Here is an 18,375-nt window from a genome sequence, read left to right on the forward strand (position 1 = left end):
AACATGATTTTGGGTTGAATCTTTACATAGGTCTTCGGACGTTTCGGATAAAACGCTCGGTCGGACGATAGATCTAATTGTATAGAAAACGTTCAACTATGTCATATTTTGACGAACGCGTCCATCGTATTTGGGCAACAAAATAAGAGCATCGGGCATAACGGAAAGAAATACATGATAACAAAACTCGTTTGCCAAGCCGGCCTTTAAAAATGCCACGAGAAGCCACGCAAATATTTGTTTGTGTGCTTCGCAAACCTCATGCTTAAGAAATCTGCAAAATAAAATCATTCTCCAAATCTGAATAAAATCACAAAGATCTTCAAGGTATAAGCCACCAAAGCCTTTCAGACCCATCACGGAAATTGCATCTCTTTGCCATCCAACAAGAGTTCAAAGCTCTGTGCTGGCAGAGTGAAGATCGCGAAGCAACTCTGCTCAGGCGCCCTGCTGGCACCCACCTCAAAGGAGAAGCAGAGCATAGCCCTGCTCACATTCACCTGATTTTTTAACTGAGCCGCAACAGAAATTATGGCCGCCCGCCTGAACATCGCTGCAGCCGTCATGTACCGATTTGTGTATTATTTGCCCGTGGTTTTCATTGTCTATTTCAATTTCCATACTCGCATACGGAGCTTTTCTAGTTTTTTCTATTTTCATTCACACTTCCGTCATAACTCGTACCACTACCCACATTCCTGTACTGCACAGTACAAAACGTGATTGTGTTCGAAACTTGCATTCAATGCATCAAAATGGTCGCCGGCTGACTGGCAACCGCTGATGCCCCGAATCAAACTTACGCACGCCAGACATGACAATTTCGATCTTCGCATTTGTTCTTGGCGTTGAGCACCACGTGGCCAATGAGGTGGCGGTATTTGCGTGGCTTTCGATGGCATGAATGCCCGGGTGACTTGAAAAAAGTTGTCTTGACAATGCACCTTGCACAAAGTGCACACCACTGAAACGCTACATGAACCGCACTTAAGTTAAGGCTGAGCTTCGCTGTGAGCTTACCTCATGTCTGATAATTGTTTCCATATCTTCAAATGTGGAGCATTCCCTTTAAGCTATTTGGTTCCCAGTCTCATGACCACCATAACTAGCAAGACAACTCAAATGCCAAATTCATATAATAAAACGCGGTTCGCGTTCTACATAACTAGCAAGACTGCTCAAATGCCAAATTCATATAATAAAACGCGGTTCGCGTTCTATGTTAATTGGTTGAAAGAAAAGAAATGTGTTGAACTGTTGAAGGCAAACTGCTGGCCGCTGATGCACCGATTCGCGCTGACGTACTCCAGACACGAACAAGTCATTAGTCATATGTTCCTTGCCCCTGTAGTAGTCGTTGCGCCATAATTTATGTGGCCTATCTGTGACGTCATACATCTCAGAGTGACTTCAAAATAGACGACGCGAAAGTCTGCACAAGTATGTAAACGCCTAGCTCAGAAGCAGGATACGCTGAAGTCTAAAAAGGACAATAATGTAAACTACAGGGGATGCTACTAAAAATGCGCATCTCAATTCAACTCAAAACCCCATACGAATAAACCGCCTCTCACACAGACCTGCAAAACCTTCCCAGCTCGCTGTGATCGGCACTGACATTTGAAGCTCGGCAGCTTTCCCAGCTCCCTGTGATCGGCACTGACCTTTGAAGCTCGGCAGCTTTTCCAGCTCCCTGTTCCGCGGCAGGTTGAAACGGGACGAGCTCTGTCGCCGGTCCTTGCGAATCATCGGACTGGCACCATACGGCACCTTGCTCAGCGCCGTGGGAGGCGGCGCGCCTGCCGGTCCGGCCGCCGCCCGCTGACTGGAGCCCTGATGGCCGAGAAGGGGGCGTTGCCCACACACCTCTCGACGCCCAGTCCGCGCCACCCGATGCAGACCGCAGTGACGAGTGGTCGGATCGGGTCACAGCGACGTCACACTGGTCACAACGGGTCACACTGAGCTTCGGATACCGCCCAACGCCATGGCTGCATCGAAACGGAGCCGTGAGCTGTTTCAGCTCGGACAATACGCCGCATATTCGATGCAGAACCGATTTACGTTCTTGGTAAGTCGTGAGATGCTACGCATCAGGACATGCCGTTCTCACGCGAAAAACTGCCGCGCGCGATTATCGAATTGCACGTCGCATGTTTGAAGGTGAAGGATAATGCCTTTAAAGTGCTTAAAAGCCGTTCAGGTGGTGAAGCTGTCGAGCCCGTGACTACGTTGGGGCACTAGTCCGCTAACGTGGGCACCCAAAGGGCTTGCGTCCCTGTCATTTACAAGTCCGAACCTTTGGAGCGAAAGCAGTTCTGGGCTGAGCTTATGCCAAGCAGTGCTTGTTATGTCCGTCCTAGCCCCCGTGTCCGATCGTAAAATTCCAGCTCAACAGCAGGATTTCGCGGCGTTAATGGTGCATTGCTTCCACCGCTAGCTCCTCCCTTGGCATTGGCCACCTGTTGCTCAGCCAGAAGATGTCGCTACTGTGGGACAGCTTGGCCATATCAAACCTCACTGGGTCACCCTTCGAAGAGGCATTCGATTACATGCCCGATCGGCCTGGAGCGTGGACCGAATTCTCCAACCTGAGGACGAGTGAACACAACCCTCCCGTTCGCACCCGGTGCGAATTTCCCAGGAACATTTTCCACGTAACTACGAACGCAGCCGACGCCTCTTGGATGCTCTCTGAACCACAAAAAATTAATTCACAAATACAGAAATGGCAACCAACCGGTGTATTTGCCAGTTGTTCTTTGTCAGGCACAACATCACAAATGGGTTTTTGGACGGGTCTGACGGTTCCATTTTTATTAGTTTGATGTCTACCAACGTATCACAACAAAACCCCGAACTTCATGTTCATCAGCGTATCCCAGCACAATTATTCACACGTCACGTATTACAACAAAATTACCCCCACGCTACACATTACAACATTATTCCCACGTTGAAACCTGCCGTGGTAGACCGTCAAGATAAAGGTCAAATACAATGCGAGTTCCCTGCGCCTCTTTACTATCAGTAAGTGTGCGCAATATGGTGACTTAGATTTAGGCCATGGAATGAAATTTTGCTTAGCGACAAAGACGCTGTCCCCTGTATATTATAGCGCAGGCAGGGGGCACAGAGGCACGTGTCCTTTCCTCCAGTCCCCCTCTAGGTCTCGAAGGGCCCGAAAAGCCCCTCGAGATTGACGACACAGAGCCTCATTTAAGGGCCCGAAGTCTCACCGGAGTTGTGTTAAGGGTGCTGGCCCGCATGACCGGCCCTTAAATGTCGGTCAAAAGGCGCTTCGCGCCGATCGGGGCGCTTTAAGCAGACGAAGGCCTCTACGTCGGTCAGTACAACGAACCGCCAGTGTCGAACAGTCTGCTCCGTGTCGGTCTGAGCACTGGAGCCAATTTCTCAGGAGCGGACATTTCCCACGGAACCCCCTGGGTCGATGAGGGCTTCTCCATCAGTCATGCACCACCAGCACCGAACAGTCAGCTCCGTGTCCTTCTGAGCCAGACGACCCATTTCCCAACCAGGGACAAGAACAGGGCCCGCGATTTGCATTGGTCAGGACCCTGAGTCAATGGGAGCCCAGGCTGTCTGCCCATCATTGGACTTCTGCGGCGATAAGGGATCTATTTGCGTCAGTGCGGGCCCGTGTTAATACAACATGTAGGGAATGGCATTTCGTGGCTCAAACATGAAAACCACACCGTGTGAGTTGAAAAGCATGAAAATCCCACATTAAAAGCCCTCGAGCTTTTGGGCCAAAACAAAACTATCGTCGCTCCCACCCTCACCTACCGTCAGATTTAGCTCCCCACAACTCTTTTCTCGTCTCTGTAAAACAACATTTCAAATTAAACACGCGCTCGGGTGGGGGTCAAATTGACCCCCAAAGGTTTTTCCGGAATAGTTTCCGAACGGTGCGGCGTAGCCGCGCCACATTTTGCATAACTGTAGACAATTAAATAGCGAGTCGTCTGGCACCAACAATTTTGGTGTACCTTGTAAAATTGCTGACCTTGAAGGATTTTCATGCACGGCAAGTCGAAGTCAGACCATTATTTCAGCGAAGGCGATTTCTAGGGAATCGTTCAATCTGATCCAACAGCGGAGTGCTAGACGAAGCTATACATCGCTGAGATACTTTCTTCGGCAACCCAACAATTGAATGAACAAATCACACTGACCTAAGCTCAGTTACGAAGGTCAGACCAGGCTCAAAATCAACCTGCTTTATTACTCTGGGGCTTCCTGTGTGGACTAGTTTGTGGTGCTCATTTCGATTTTATTGATAACAGGAACCACATTATACACCTTCCGAAGACTTTTTAAAGGTCAGAATAGGCCACAGACCTAGAATGACCCAGTTCAACATTTTGTTTTTGGGAACATACTGCCTAGCGTAGTCTATGTCGCTTATCCAAATGCAAGAGTCAAAGCGGTCTTGAATGATTTTGGTCACCATGAGCTTCAAAAGGTCAAACGAGGACAATGACCCTTGCTTGAGCATGTGGACTTCTGCATAGAACAGCTATCTGGGTTCCAGTGGCCCTTTTGAGACCAACCAGCAATTTGATCTTGTTTGACTTTATTTGACCAGGCCATGGCCTAGGAGCCTCAAACTTTGACCTAAGTGAGTTCACGTACAGGCCAACACACCCTGTGAATTTGGTGTCTCTAGCTCTTTTTGTTCCTGAGATCTCAAGCGCGGGGGGGGGGGGTCAAATTGACCGCCCCCCCCCCCCCGACCCGAGCGAAGGGCTTCCAACCGGCCACCCGGGCAAGTGTTAAGGTCCAGCGTTGTGACACGCCCCGCGCGAATCGCAAACGATTGGGAAACTTACGGAACGGGGCTTCCAGGGATCGTTTCAAGCGGGGTGGGAGCGGAAATTCGCTATACAAGGTGACTTTTTCGAAGGGGATGGCGCCAAATTTCGATGATGCACGTTTCGTTCTTTTTACAGGCGTAGTCTCCGACGCTTGTGAATCGTAACTGCTATCCTAATCTGTGCCTTAAAACATACGAACACTCATTTAGCTGCGTTCAGGGAATGGATTACGTCAGAGCTTTTGCATCATGCACAGCTAATACACTTTCCAACTAAGCACTGTTCGTCAGATTGCGATAACTATCAGCCCAATACAGTGTGCATTGCCTTACATCATCATTTAAGGATGGCGTTGCTTCCTCTTTGGCCTTCTTGCTGGAGTCCTGAAACAAACGTATATCCAGTGAATTCAACATAAATTCGTTCATTTTGTGTTGTACCAGAAATCAAATCGAAACGCCATAGATCAAGCCGCCAAAATAAAGAAAGTGATGGAAAGCGTCGTGATAAAGCAGAGCATTAGTCAGCTTGGCTCTTCACCACAAAAGTCGCACGCCTCATCGTGCGAACTGCAGGGCCGTTGATTTGAGTAAACGCGAGAACCGAGGGCCCCACAGCTAATCTCCCACAAATGTGGTTCTCAACGGATGTATGAAGTCCACACAGCGCTGATGAACGACGATGTTAACGTGTAGTTTGTTTTTGCATTATTTGTCAAACATTTTTATTTGAGCAACATGCTACAGTCTGCATGGTTGCGACGCAAGAACAAGGCATCAAAATTAATTCGTTATGCTCCAGAGATGCATCTGTGCAGTGCGCAAAACAATAAGAGTGCTGCTCACAGATTTTGTAACAATGCACCAAAACATTAGGTGAAGAACCAACAGGTGATATGTTAGTGTGGGATGACGATTAGTGGTGGATGCCGCGCCAGCACGGAAACGGCACGTCTTCTAGTGTCTGTATGGTTACAACAAAATTTGTTGATTAGGGTTCAACATTGCATGCATTCGATGCACTTATATATACGTGTCTGTTCTTTATATTTTCGCTATGAACACGTGTGCGCAAGCAAGCATGATCAAGCACATAAAACATTTTTCATACGAGGAAGCAAGTGTCCTATCCTTGAATGCGTCACTGGCTTATACCATGTCAGTAGCAAGTACAATTAAAATATTGGTTTGCATCTACCCGAGGGATTTTGCAAACCCCCTCGGGCGTTTGTGAATTCCCTGACCATCCAGGTGACTTGTCAACTCATTATACGCAAACTCCGGGGTAGATCAGGGGGTATTCACTGGTTATCTCGCATTTCCGAATTTTTCACTCACTGATAAACATGCACGGCCCATGGGCCCATGCATTCAATGCGGCGAGTCAATTTCTCGTCCTGAACTTGTTATAACTTCTGTTTACGGCATAAACATGCAGATGCATTATATCTATTCCCCAACCCTCCGACCACACCCAACCCATACGAAACTCATCCAGATGGTCGTTTATATATATACATATATATATATATATATATATATATATATATATATATATATATATATATATACATATACATACATATACATATATACATATATATATATGTATATATATATATATATATATATATATATATATATACATATCACCTGTTGGTTCTTCACTTAATGTTTTGGTGCATTGTTACAAAATCTGTGAGCAGCACTCTTATTGTTTTGCGCACTGCACAGATGCATCTCTGGAGCATAACGAATTAATTTTGATGCCTTGTTCTTGCGTCGCAACCATTATATATATATATATATATATATATATATATATATATATATATATATATATATATATATATATATATTGCAACAAAGTCATTCTTGGAGGCTTTGTACGTTTTTTCAATAAACACTGAGCTAGTTCCACAAACATTCAATCATGATGGTAAACGCCAAACGGAAGCAGCCTTTTCTGGGGAAACAATGTAACGTTTCAAAAAGTGCGATGAATGCTATCGCGCACTTCCTGCGGAAACCGCCGACGCTGTGCCGCCCATCTCTAACATGTCAACACAAGCTCATTTACGGAATGCATCATACGCACTTTGGTCTGCTGACAGATCTTTATTCCCCAAAATGAGTGTTCTACATTAGTACGGGGTTTTGAACTGAAATAGCCATTTTGAAGGCCTTTCAGTGTTGTTCACGATCCTGCCCTTCTTAAGACCTAAGCCCCTCTAGTTTCTGAGCTACACATCCGCGAAAATGGGGAAAGTATAACTGGGAAAGTATTTCGAAGTCACACTGGTATTCATGTTCGCAAGCGCGATTTCCAGATATAGCGGCCGTCAAGTGGCTTTCAATCAATGCTGTGCAAGGTACAGTGACGCAATGAAACCATGATGCATTGAAGAACGTATTTACTAGACAGATAATTACGCTGTCTTGAGCAGTCTTTTCCACTTAAAAAGTATACCAAAGGTTATAAGTGAGCTTGTTTCATCATATCTGATAATTGCTTCGACATCTTGAAACGCGAAACATTTCCTTTTAGTGATGCATCGCCTTTACATTCACATTTACGCATTGCACCAATATCCTCTCTTGTTTGGGGGCTGATAGCAACCTCTCTTCTCCTGAGGTGACCAAGGTGAGAAGGAATTCGGTGACCTCTAAGGAAATCGCACCGATTCTTCAGCATCTGCCTCATTGACATTTCACGCGGCCCGTACATTTTTTCAGCACTTTTGTCTAAAAAGGCAGTAACCTATAACCTGTTTGTCAAGGTCCGGTCGGCTGGGTTTCTCGCCTCCGCGACAATACAGCTCACTAGATGGCAGTTGAGAAGTGTAACCTGTTTGCTCTACAAATATAATTGTCTTCGTCACAAGTGAGGCCAAGCCTGCTTGTGTAATAGAGTCAGGGGTCAGCTCCTCAAAGGACTGATGAAGAGGTAGATGTCATCTAGTCAAAGAGTAGTGAATCATTGGAATGAATTGTTAACCTGAAGTTGTGGGTAGTCACTCAACAGCAACATTTAAGAAATGTTTGGACAAGTTCTATTGTTCTAAGGATCTCATTTATAGCTAAATTCAGGCATGTCCGGTGGTAAGATATGTTTAGGGATGTGCGCGGGACCCTACGTAGGACAACCTCAATTTGCCCCTGTGGTTCATTATTAGCCTAATGCGGTTATGTATTTATGGCTGTCTTTATGACAGTTATGATTGTTTTGGCCTTCATTGCCACATGACAATAGAATACCAGGAACTGAGTGACATTATGGCATCAGGGATGCTTTGGTAACCTTGCAGTAGTCTACACAAATCAACCAAATGATCCTCAAGCCGGCTATTTCAGTTCAAAGCCCCACACAAATGTGAAACACTCCTTTTTATATGCACCAAAAGTTACCAGTGAGCTTTTTCCAGCATACCTGATGCTTGCTCCAACATGTTTGAATGTTGTAGTTCTTTTAACATTGCATTTGAATATTCCATTTAAAAGGGGCTGGCCATGAAAGAGAAGGGTTTGAAACAAACTTCATCATGAACACCTCTACACCACAAAGAACCTCCACACTTGCAATAATGATTAGAGCTTACTTTGCTCCCATTCATCCCTCCACCTTCCTGATACAAGATTAGACAGTTTCAGGCACTCTTAAAGTCATAGTCTAGTCCTGTAAGGCTTACTAGGGATTCATGAACCAGTTAGCCACCACATGCTTGCTTGCTTGTGGTTCCATGCATTGTAAACAGCTGTACAGAATAACAGCCTAAAAATTATGCATGCTACAGGTTTGGATTTTGTGGATCAAGCAATGGATTGATACATGGACACGTGATAGGGGTGCAATAACAAAATGTGATAGGCAACATTTCTGATATGTGTGGGGCAAAATAGAAAACAATGAGGCACACATAGCATACAATTGTAACAGTTGTGGAAGTCTGCTTTTTGGAGTGCAGGAAGTGTTTCTTTCAATAACACGCTGTCATTCCCATATATCATCTGTATTTCTACCCAGTTATGTTCTGCATTAGCATACCTCAAGTGGATTTTATGAGGACCAAAGCAGATGCTCAAAACATCAAACATTTTACCCAAAAAGTGTGGGCCTGACCACCAGCATCTGATGGCTAAGTCTCTATCTCCACTCCCCCAAAATTAAAATCCCTTGCAAGGTTCTAAATCTTGGGTGAAATGTATGGAAAGCAGCTCATTTCTCCTTACAGCACACCTCCTGGTCATAATGTTTCAATTGTATTTTTGATACTGATGCCAGTGCTTTTGATTGAGCAGATTTTGGGGATACAAGCATACAATATTGGTGTTTTTATGGGGAGCCTCTAGTGCCAAGCACATTTAGTGCACCAAGGTTCCATGCTGCAGGTGACCCAAGTCCTGACTCATGTTATCTAGGCATATGACTGCAATGGTGTCACTTTGCATACTATTGGAAGCTTATCCTCCAGACTACCTAATATTTCAGAACATATCCCTTTGGTGATGCATGAAACCAATGTTTCTAAAAGTATGACATTGCTGAGGGGCAGTTGTACTTTGGGGGTGTCTCCAATCCACACATCTCAAAGGTGGCAAAGCATCCCCACTTACCACACTAACCTTTATTGACATAATATCCAGGTTATCTAGTTTCATCTGTTAAGCCCTGCTAAAACACTTGAGATAGTTGATCACCTCCATGATGTGAATGACACTTTATGCACACCACAAAATGGATGAGAGGTAATCAGATGAAGCCTAAGTTTGATTACTGAATGTTAGGCTACATGTTGGACTTAGGTTAAAGGTGCATCATGCATTTTGGACATGTGCAACATCTTTATGTATCTTTACATGTGCCCCTCCGTATTGACTGGACGTGTCAAATCCACAAGTTGTTGGTGACCATTATATGGTGACAAAAATACAAATAACTGGTGAGAATTACTCATGAGTTGTTTTTGCAAGGGAAAAATACTAAATTCCCTACCAATGCTTCTTGTTTCAGTATTTGGTCACTCAGGTGGCAATAACATCAATATGCTTTTATGTCATTAAATTCCAGGCTTTAGGTTCACTGCTTGTCACAATCCCTTTGCTCAAGATCAGTCCATCTAAATTAAACAACACAGTGGTTAGCTCAGCAGCTAGGTGCCTCAGCCTTGACAAACTGGCTAGGCAGGCCAGATGCCAGGGGTTTTGGTCAAAGGGCAATGGGTAAGCAGCCAACAAATTGTGTGAGCAGAGTATCCTGAACAGCTCTAATTCCGCTACATGTGATTTTGCGAAGTCACTGCACAATTCCTTTCCGGTTCTTATGATCATATCTACCACTCTGCCAATAAGGTAATTTCAAAACACATTCAGTTTTTGACCCCCCCTGCCCACCTTCACACAGCTGTCTGACATCAAAATCAATGTGATGTAAACCAGATTGTCAGGGTGTGGAAATGAACAACACCATTTCAAGATGTCTTTGGCAAAAGTAGGTGACTATACATGCTACAAAAATCATAGTCTGGATTGTTGTGAAATCTATATTTGACATTTCAGTTTTATCTTCTCATGGCAACAAGACCCACACCATCAAAATAAAATTGTTTTTTTCATCATTGCGGCTTTGCAACACACTCAGCTGTTGTTGCCATAAGTTCTCAGCCTGCCTCTCACCCTGGCAGCAAAGCCAGGTACTGCAAGGATGAACCCAAAAATGCTCCTCTTCACTTTCTTTAAGACTTATGGAGATAATTATCATATGTTTTACTCCCCTACTAAGGTCATTAGTTCTCAAAGGTTGCAACATGTATGCACAAAACGCCACCAACATTTAGCAGATGTAAGAAGCAGACGTAATGTGAACACCTCAATTTTTAAGCAGATGCCGCAGTACAAAACAGGCTTCTGGTAAGCAATACAATCGCGACGCAATCGCATGACTGCAGACCCGGCGTCAGTCCCCAGCTCAAATACCGCTAGAAATTACAAAACTATAGGCGAGAAGACGAAAATAGAAAATCAACACACTCACCTTGTCCTTTTTCTGTTTATTAGGCATGTCTACCAAACCTCCAATACAGAAACGCCAACGCCCCCTCCTCGGCTCCCTCGCTCATACATACACACACAGACACACACACACACACACACATACACACACGGCCAGCACCTTCAAGGTTGTAAAACGGGTGTTGAACTCAAGAACCTAACTGAGTGATACTAAAACGCTGAGTCAACCTGAAGAATACGCTGCAAAGCACCAAAGAAATTCAAGCTCTTGCCAAGATCTGACTGGAAAGGTAAACACACCATCCAACATGTACTGGTCAGTTTACTGACTGTAAACAAGTATTGGAGGTTAAACTCAAGTAAACCGTAACCCTGTGAACATATGTGTTGATTTCTCAAAAAGATTGGGGGGCAGAATCGCGGAAGACGCGCATGTATATATGGGCAGGCATTTTGAGAGTTAACTTGGCTTCTATATGCATGAATGGCAACGCAACACATCTTATAAACGCAACAGTTTTGCGGAGCAGGAATGAAATTCCAGCCCTATCTTGCAAACTGATAATGCTAAAGCAGCGTGTGATATACCCTCATTTATATATTTTTTGTACAAAAAGGGAATGTTGCTCCCATCTTTTACCATTATGAAGTTACCTCACATCGGTGGGATTATACTGTAACAAAGCTAGTACGATAATGCTAGACTTCGAAATACCGTTCGGCGATATTCCTTCTATAATAGCCGCGTATGTTCAATGCCTTTCGTGCCGGGAACTCAACGCCGGATTAGCAGGCCACTGGACTTTTACGTGCGAGCAGCCTATGGATATGAAACATTTAAAAGACATGACACATGAGAAATCTGACCATGGGCGGAGGAACAGGGGGGGGGGGAGGGACAGGTGGGCCATGGTCTTCCCCACTTTTCAAGGTAGCGGGGGGAAGGGGGAGTGGGGCAGCAGTGTTAACTGGCCGCCCACTTTTCAGATTAATGCTGTTTTTAGCTTACTTTTGCACCACATTTAAATGTACATGCCGATTTAACAACTTTACCAGCCATCTTCCTCAAGATGCGTCATCTTTTTCGTTTGCTTATTGGCCATCGCCTAGTATTACAGCAGGCAGACGCCACGCGGCCTATGGAGACTGCAACGCCAGGCGTTCAGGCTGTTCTTGCTATGAATTGCGAGCGCGTATCTTCAAAACCACATTGCATAGTTTCTTTTTATCAGTAATCCATTCTGACTGAATCTTGAACATTTTAAGACGGACATGGATTAGCCATGTCAATACAAGATTAGTACCCCATTTTATCTACAATTCGTGTTCCGGGACTCATCAAAATCTTTGAAGAAAACAGAAAAGAACGGAACTGGAGCCTATGTGACAATTATTGGACCACCTTTGGCGATGAGGGATGTTATTGCGTCAATGAGGGTTCCTGTGGTGATCCGGGGCCAACTGCACGGGCCAGAAGGCCTCCGTGTCAGGGAGGGAAACAATGTGATATGATATGTTCTTCCAATGGGTTCCGGATCGACCAGGAGATCCCGCCCCGTGTCGTCAGAATGACAGCCAGAAGACGCGTCGTGATTGGATAGAATAGCCCTTCAGGTCTTGACCGGAAACGGTAATGTGCCCTTGGTATTCTACTCAAGGGGCCTCTTGCCCGGAAGGAAATAAGAGGCCTCATTGTTGTTGAGTAGAGTGAGGTCTCATTATTGTTGAAAAAATAGGTCGAGGTGTATTTTTTAAAAAACAAGCAAGGTCATCCCATTTTTGCCTAAGAACGTTCATTTTACAAAATGGGTTAGTGAAAAGTGCATCAAAAGGTTCAAACATGCCCGTCCGCAACCTCGGGAGCAAGGATAGCGATGATCTGGTTTGCGGATTCCGTAAAACCGAACGGCGTCGGCCACTGCAAGTGCCGCCAGACGGCACGTGCCGTGTTAATCTGTCTTCGGTACAGATTGATAGCTACAGAAACACGAAAAATAGAAAGTGTTCCACTACTCTTCCAGTTCCACCATCAGATTCCAGCATCACTTCGCGGTGCTTTAAGGGCAAATCTGTCTATCTTTCTTGTCATCGGTCTAAAAGTCGCACATGTGAACTATGCGCCCAGACTGCCTTGTAGATGTAAGATTTGATGTCTTGAAGCATCCAAAAGTATTTCTTTCAGAAGCGTCATCATTTTCGTCCACCCGTTGACCACGACTCAGTATTAGCTGTTGAACCAACGCTGCGCGGCCTACGCAGACTGCAACGCCTGACGTCGAGGTTTTTTAAACTAAGATTTGCGAGTAGGCAGGCTCAAAATAATGTCACATAACTTATTTCACTAACCGATTCGAGTGTTTAAAGGTAATTATTTCAGAACCGTTATCGTTTTCGTTCACCGGTGGCCCATGACGAATAGTTAACCACTAAGCTAGCGCTGCGCGGACTATGGAGACTGCAGCGCCTGGCATCGAGGTTTTGTTGATAAGATTTGCGAGTGCGCATGTTAAAAAACCACGTTATAAAACTTGCATCGCTACTTGATTCTGACTGACTGCTAAACATTTCCCGACAAGCATGGCTTGGCGATGTTAATACACATTGTTGACCACTGGATCTACAATAAAAATTTTCACCCTCAAATTTCGATCAAACATATCGATGCGCAATCTACATTCGCGATGTCCTTAATGTTTGTAGGACGTAGATAAAATAGTATGAAAAAAATTATGAGTTCTATCGGTTCAGAAAGAATCCACTAAGCAAAGGCAAATTAAGGACACCGGTGATTTATTCCATGCGGTCGTTAAACACCTGATTTTTGCAGTTTATTGACCTTAACACGCGTTCGGGTGGGGGGCCAAATTGACTCGCTCCCCGAAAGGTTTTCCAGAATGGTTTCCGAACGGCGCGGCGCATTCGCGCCATGTTTTGCATAGCTGTAGAAATTTTAATAGTGGGTCGTTTAGCATAACACAATTTAGATGTACTTTATCAGGTCGCTGGCGTATGGCAGGTCAAAGTCAGGCCATGGTTTTAGCTATGTCAACTTGTAGGGAATCGTTCGATCTAATGCAACATTGTAGCGTTAGACGAAGCCATACATTTCTGAGATGCCTTCTTAGGCAACACAAATATTGCATGAGCAAGTTATGTTGGCCTAAGATCATGTCTAGAGATAAGAGCAAGGTCAAAACCAGGCTGTTTTATTACTCCAGGGCTCGCTGTATGGGACAGTTACTGATGCTTATTTCGAATTTATTGATAGCAGAAACCGCATTATACATCTTCCATGGACTTCTCAGAGGCTCAAATAAGCCACTGACCAAAAACGAATTAGGTCAATATTTTGTTTTTAGAAACATACTGACCAGCGTAATCTTTGTCGCTTATTTAAATGCAAAGCTCAGAGCAGTCTTGTATGACTTTGGTCACCATGACCTTCAAAAGGTCAAGCAAGGTCACTGACCTTGAATAAACATGCGACCTTTTGCTTGCAAACAGTTATCTAGGTTCTTTGTGCACTTTAGAGACCGACCTGGAGTTTGACCCGAAGATCATGACCTAGGAACCTCAAACTTTGACCTAAGTGAGTTCACGTACACGTCAATGCACTCTGTGCATTTGGTGTCTCTAGCTCTCTTAAATCCCGAGATCTCAGCGGGGTCAAATTAACCCCCAACCGAGCAAAGGGTATTTAGCCGGCCACCCGGGCGCGTGTTAAAAATGTAAACAGAATTGATTTCACGGTAGTTGCTGAATTCTGTTCTGGTTACAACTTAAAAATAACGATGAAACGAAACAAATCGTATCCCTTGTAAACAAGCAAGCTATATCCGAGGATATCTTTTGGTGGGGGATCACCAAAAAGGGGGCTTTTGCCAACCGTATGTTCCTCTTAGCAGGGCTCTGGCTATCCCCTGACGACACACAAAAACAAATCACATTATCTACGTTGAATGATAGGCAAATAAATGTTCGCCGGGCCAATTCACACCTAAAGTAGGCAGCTTACCGGCGACATTTTGATGGGTGGTGTGGTGTTAGGGAAGATAATTCAGAAGGAGGTACTGTTGCAGGTGTCCAACACATGTTTTACATCCCAATTAGTAGCAAGGCTAACCCAGTAATGTGCAACAAAGCAGCCATACCATCAGTACTCGGTCAGTCATTCGGAGACAGCTGGGCCAGGGCAGTGGCCACCGACGGCGGGTGGGAGCAGAGCTCAGACAAGGAATATATGACAGAATGGTCTCCATTCCGTGGCTTGGTTTTCAAAGGATAATCTCCAGTTCTATGGTTTTTCTCACATGTTTTTTGGCTGTTTCAAGCTTCTGAATTTGTTTCCGCCTAAAACGCCTCGACAAGTCTTATCTCTTGAAAAGCAGCCAGCGAAATGAAGGCGCATGCAAAACCTGTTGTACTGTGAGCCATCGATTCACTTTCAAAATTCTCGCCAGCCTATGCTCAAGCCATATTTTGGCAGCTACCTTGTGGAAACGGACGCCTCCTCAATGACCCAAAATGCCTACCCGCTCGTGGAATTTGGGCTCCCCAAGACAGACAACGTTGAAATGGACGATTTATCTTGGGAAGCTGGAAAGCCCTATTTCTCGAATGACATAGATGATAGGATAGGCAAGAATGTGCACCGGTGAGAAACAGCTCTAGATGCATATCTAGAAAAGCAGTCACTACAATAAATCGTGATAACTTCCATCTCTACCTTCCCCCCCCACCCCCGGCCGATGGGCTTGTTTTCCAGAAAAAGTTCCTGAGATACGCCCTGAGCTTGGCTCCCCCCACACTTTTTGAAACGTTCCTACGCCTATGCATCTGACCAACAGAAAGCTACAAGGGCCCATCGAGGTTGGCATACCTCAGGTTCCGTACACGTCATCTAAGCTAACCTTGCCACCTGACCTGGTAGCTTTGAATGATTTCTTTAGATCGATGGAGCCTGTCCAAACGATTTTTGAATATTGCTAAAGAGGGACTTCCTACAACTTCATTTGTCAACCCATTTCAATGATTCACTACTCTTTGACTAAACAACATCGGCCCCTGCACTGTTCTTCTACCTTTTGCTAAATGGAACTGATTTCCTCCATCTTTTGGCCTAATTTCCATTGCTCCGTCAAGATCTTCCTTGTCTAATGCCTTTCAAAATATTGTGTACCTCTGTCAAATGCCCTCTAAGTTAACGACATTTAGGTGAGCACAAATTCAAGGCCCTATGCCTTTCCTTACATTCTAAGCCACCTATCACATTAATTATCCTAGTTGCTCTTCGCTGCACTCTTTCCAGCCGATCTATATATTTCTGGAAGCATGGGGACCAAGCCTGTACACAATACTCTACGTGTGGCCTGCCTTAAGCTAAGTACAGCTTTTTGACAACATTCGTTCTCTTGTAATGAACATTTCTTTTAAAAGTCATGGCATCCCAAGCGTCTCGCTCCTAGCACCACACATTGTTTACACACCCACCCCTTAAATCCCTAGAAGTTATAACCACTAAGTCCTTTTCTTCCTCGATCTGGTCAAACTCTTGGCATCTCATTTCATAGCTTCTGTCCTCACTGCTAGATCCTTCCCTCTTATCCTCTAACTCGCTCCACCCTGCATCCTCACGATACCCCGCTTGTCCAGGGCAGGCTGCATGCGTCAGCCACGAGAAGGCCGAGAGCCGCGTGGAAAGGGGACCCCGACCGGATTCCCAGCGCGCATGCGCGGGTTAAAGCTCGACGGCAGCCCCCCAGGCGCATGCGGGTCCGCCCCACCGCCTTAACCATTTTCCTTCAACCCATAGCCTCAAAATAATCACTTCTGGTTGAAAGGGCTGTAATCCAAACGACCAAACCTCACGGCTAAAACGACGCAAATGCATTACCATACACTTATAAATGAATGACATCTGCCGCAGAGAAGCCCACTTCGCTAGCTGATTTAAGTCAAGTTGAATTTGGTTCGCCCAATCGGTATTTTTTGACAGCCCTACAAATTTAATTTCATCGGCAAATTTTGTCATCTTACTCCCTTCTCCTATCTCAATGTTGGTCACACAAATAATAAAGAGTAGAAGGGCCTTACACCGGCCCCTATGGAACTCCACTCTATACTAACCCCCACTGAGATTTTGTACCATTAAGCACTACTCTTTGCGTCTTGCTTAGCAGTCAAGCCCTTACCCAGACAGCAAAAAAATCCCATTGATGCCATCCAATGTTGACTGATATGGCAGACGTTGGTGCGGCACCTTATCAAAGGCTTTACTAGAACCTACATAGACAACATCTAAATTATTGCCTTTATCTATCTGACTAGAAACATGCTTCATGAGCTCTAGAAGATTTGTCAAACAGGACCTACTAGAAAAAAGACCATGCTGACTACCACAGCCATTCACTGATGCCTTTCTTAGCGTGACTGAATGCTAGCTTTAATCAATTTCTCCATGATCTTACATACTGGTGAAATCAGATTCGTAGGCCTGTAGTTGATGGCACTTCTTGGTCCCCTTCGCAAAAATGGGTGCTACATTGGCAGTGCGCCAGTCATCGGGTACTTCTGAGAAACTCAATGATCTACTCAATATGAACATAAGAGGATAAGCTAAGACACTAGCGCAACCATTCAACACTGTCATATATCTGGTCGAGTCAGGCCGCGCTATTTACTTTGATTTCCTTTAAGCTATCAATTACCATAGCTTGAAGTATGGCAATATATACCAGGCCGAGGGTATATAAGTGTAATATATATTTATATACCCTCGTTCAAGGTCGCATCTACAGCACTATCTTTGGTAAAATTTTGTCTTCTTCAAGGAGATCACTCACAGTCTCCCTTGTAAAAACTGAAGAAAATTGCCTTCTAAGAGCATCTGCAACGTTTCTGTCTTTCACTACAGAATTTCCATTTTCCTCAAGGGGGCAGACAGAGTATCCCTTTTGAATTAAATTTATAGTAATTAAAAACAGAACAAAGTTAACGTCGCGCCAGTAGGTGCCTGCTAGCCGAATTTGATTTTGTTTTAATTTTTAGAGGGGAAAAGTGCGAACAAAATTAAATTTTAGTGCACGTGCTACAATGCCACATCCTTCATTCACCAGGTACGACTGCTTTTTGTACTCGCTTCTTCAACGTGCATCACCTGCTACCAACAATTCTACCGCCGTGCTTTTGCAAAGCTTTAGAGCGCAACTATACACAGCCCTGCAAGTTTTCCGCCCTTTGTGCAAGTTGAAACATTTTGCGTATAGGTGCCTTGCAAGATGGCACCAGAATGTACTATTTTCTTCACCCATTACCTACTGTACTCCAGGAATGACAATTCGTATCACAGTGCTCATGAGTTTCGCTGTTAAAAGCTTATGTTTGTTCACTATCGTTATATCTTTGAACAATCGCCTTTTTAAAACCTTTGGTATGACTAAATTTCGACTTGAAATGAAAAGATCTCAGCCAGGCTTGGCCGGGGAACGCCCCCGCGGTGGCCGCCCTTCTTGTCAGAGCAGAGAGGCATG

At 44.7% G+C, this 18,375-nt stretch overlaps 1 pseudogene; it reads right to left on the bottom strand.

The window, feature by feature from the left end:
* LOC119093296 (serine/threonine-protein phosphatase 2A 56 kDa regulatory subunit gamma isoform-like) overlaps positions 1 to 10,965 on the bottom strand; it is a 28,163-nt pseudogene extending 17,198 nt beyond the window's left edge.
* Positions 10,966 to 18,375: the final 7,410 nt, after the last annotated feature.

The sequence above is a fragment of the Pollicipes pollicipes genome, unplaced genomic scaffold (assembly GCF_011947565.3).
Source record: "Pollicipes pollicipes isolate AB1234 unplaced genomic scaffold, Ppol_2.1 Scaffold_4002;HRSCAF=4701_pilon_pilon_pilon, whole genome shotgun sequence".
NCBI classification, from domain to species: domain Eukaryota; kingdom Metazoa; phylum Arthropoda; class Thecostraca; order Pollicipedomorpha; family Pollicipedidae; genus Pollicipes; species Pollicipes pollicipes.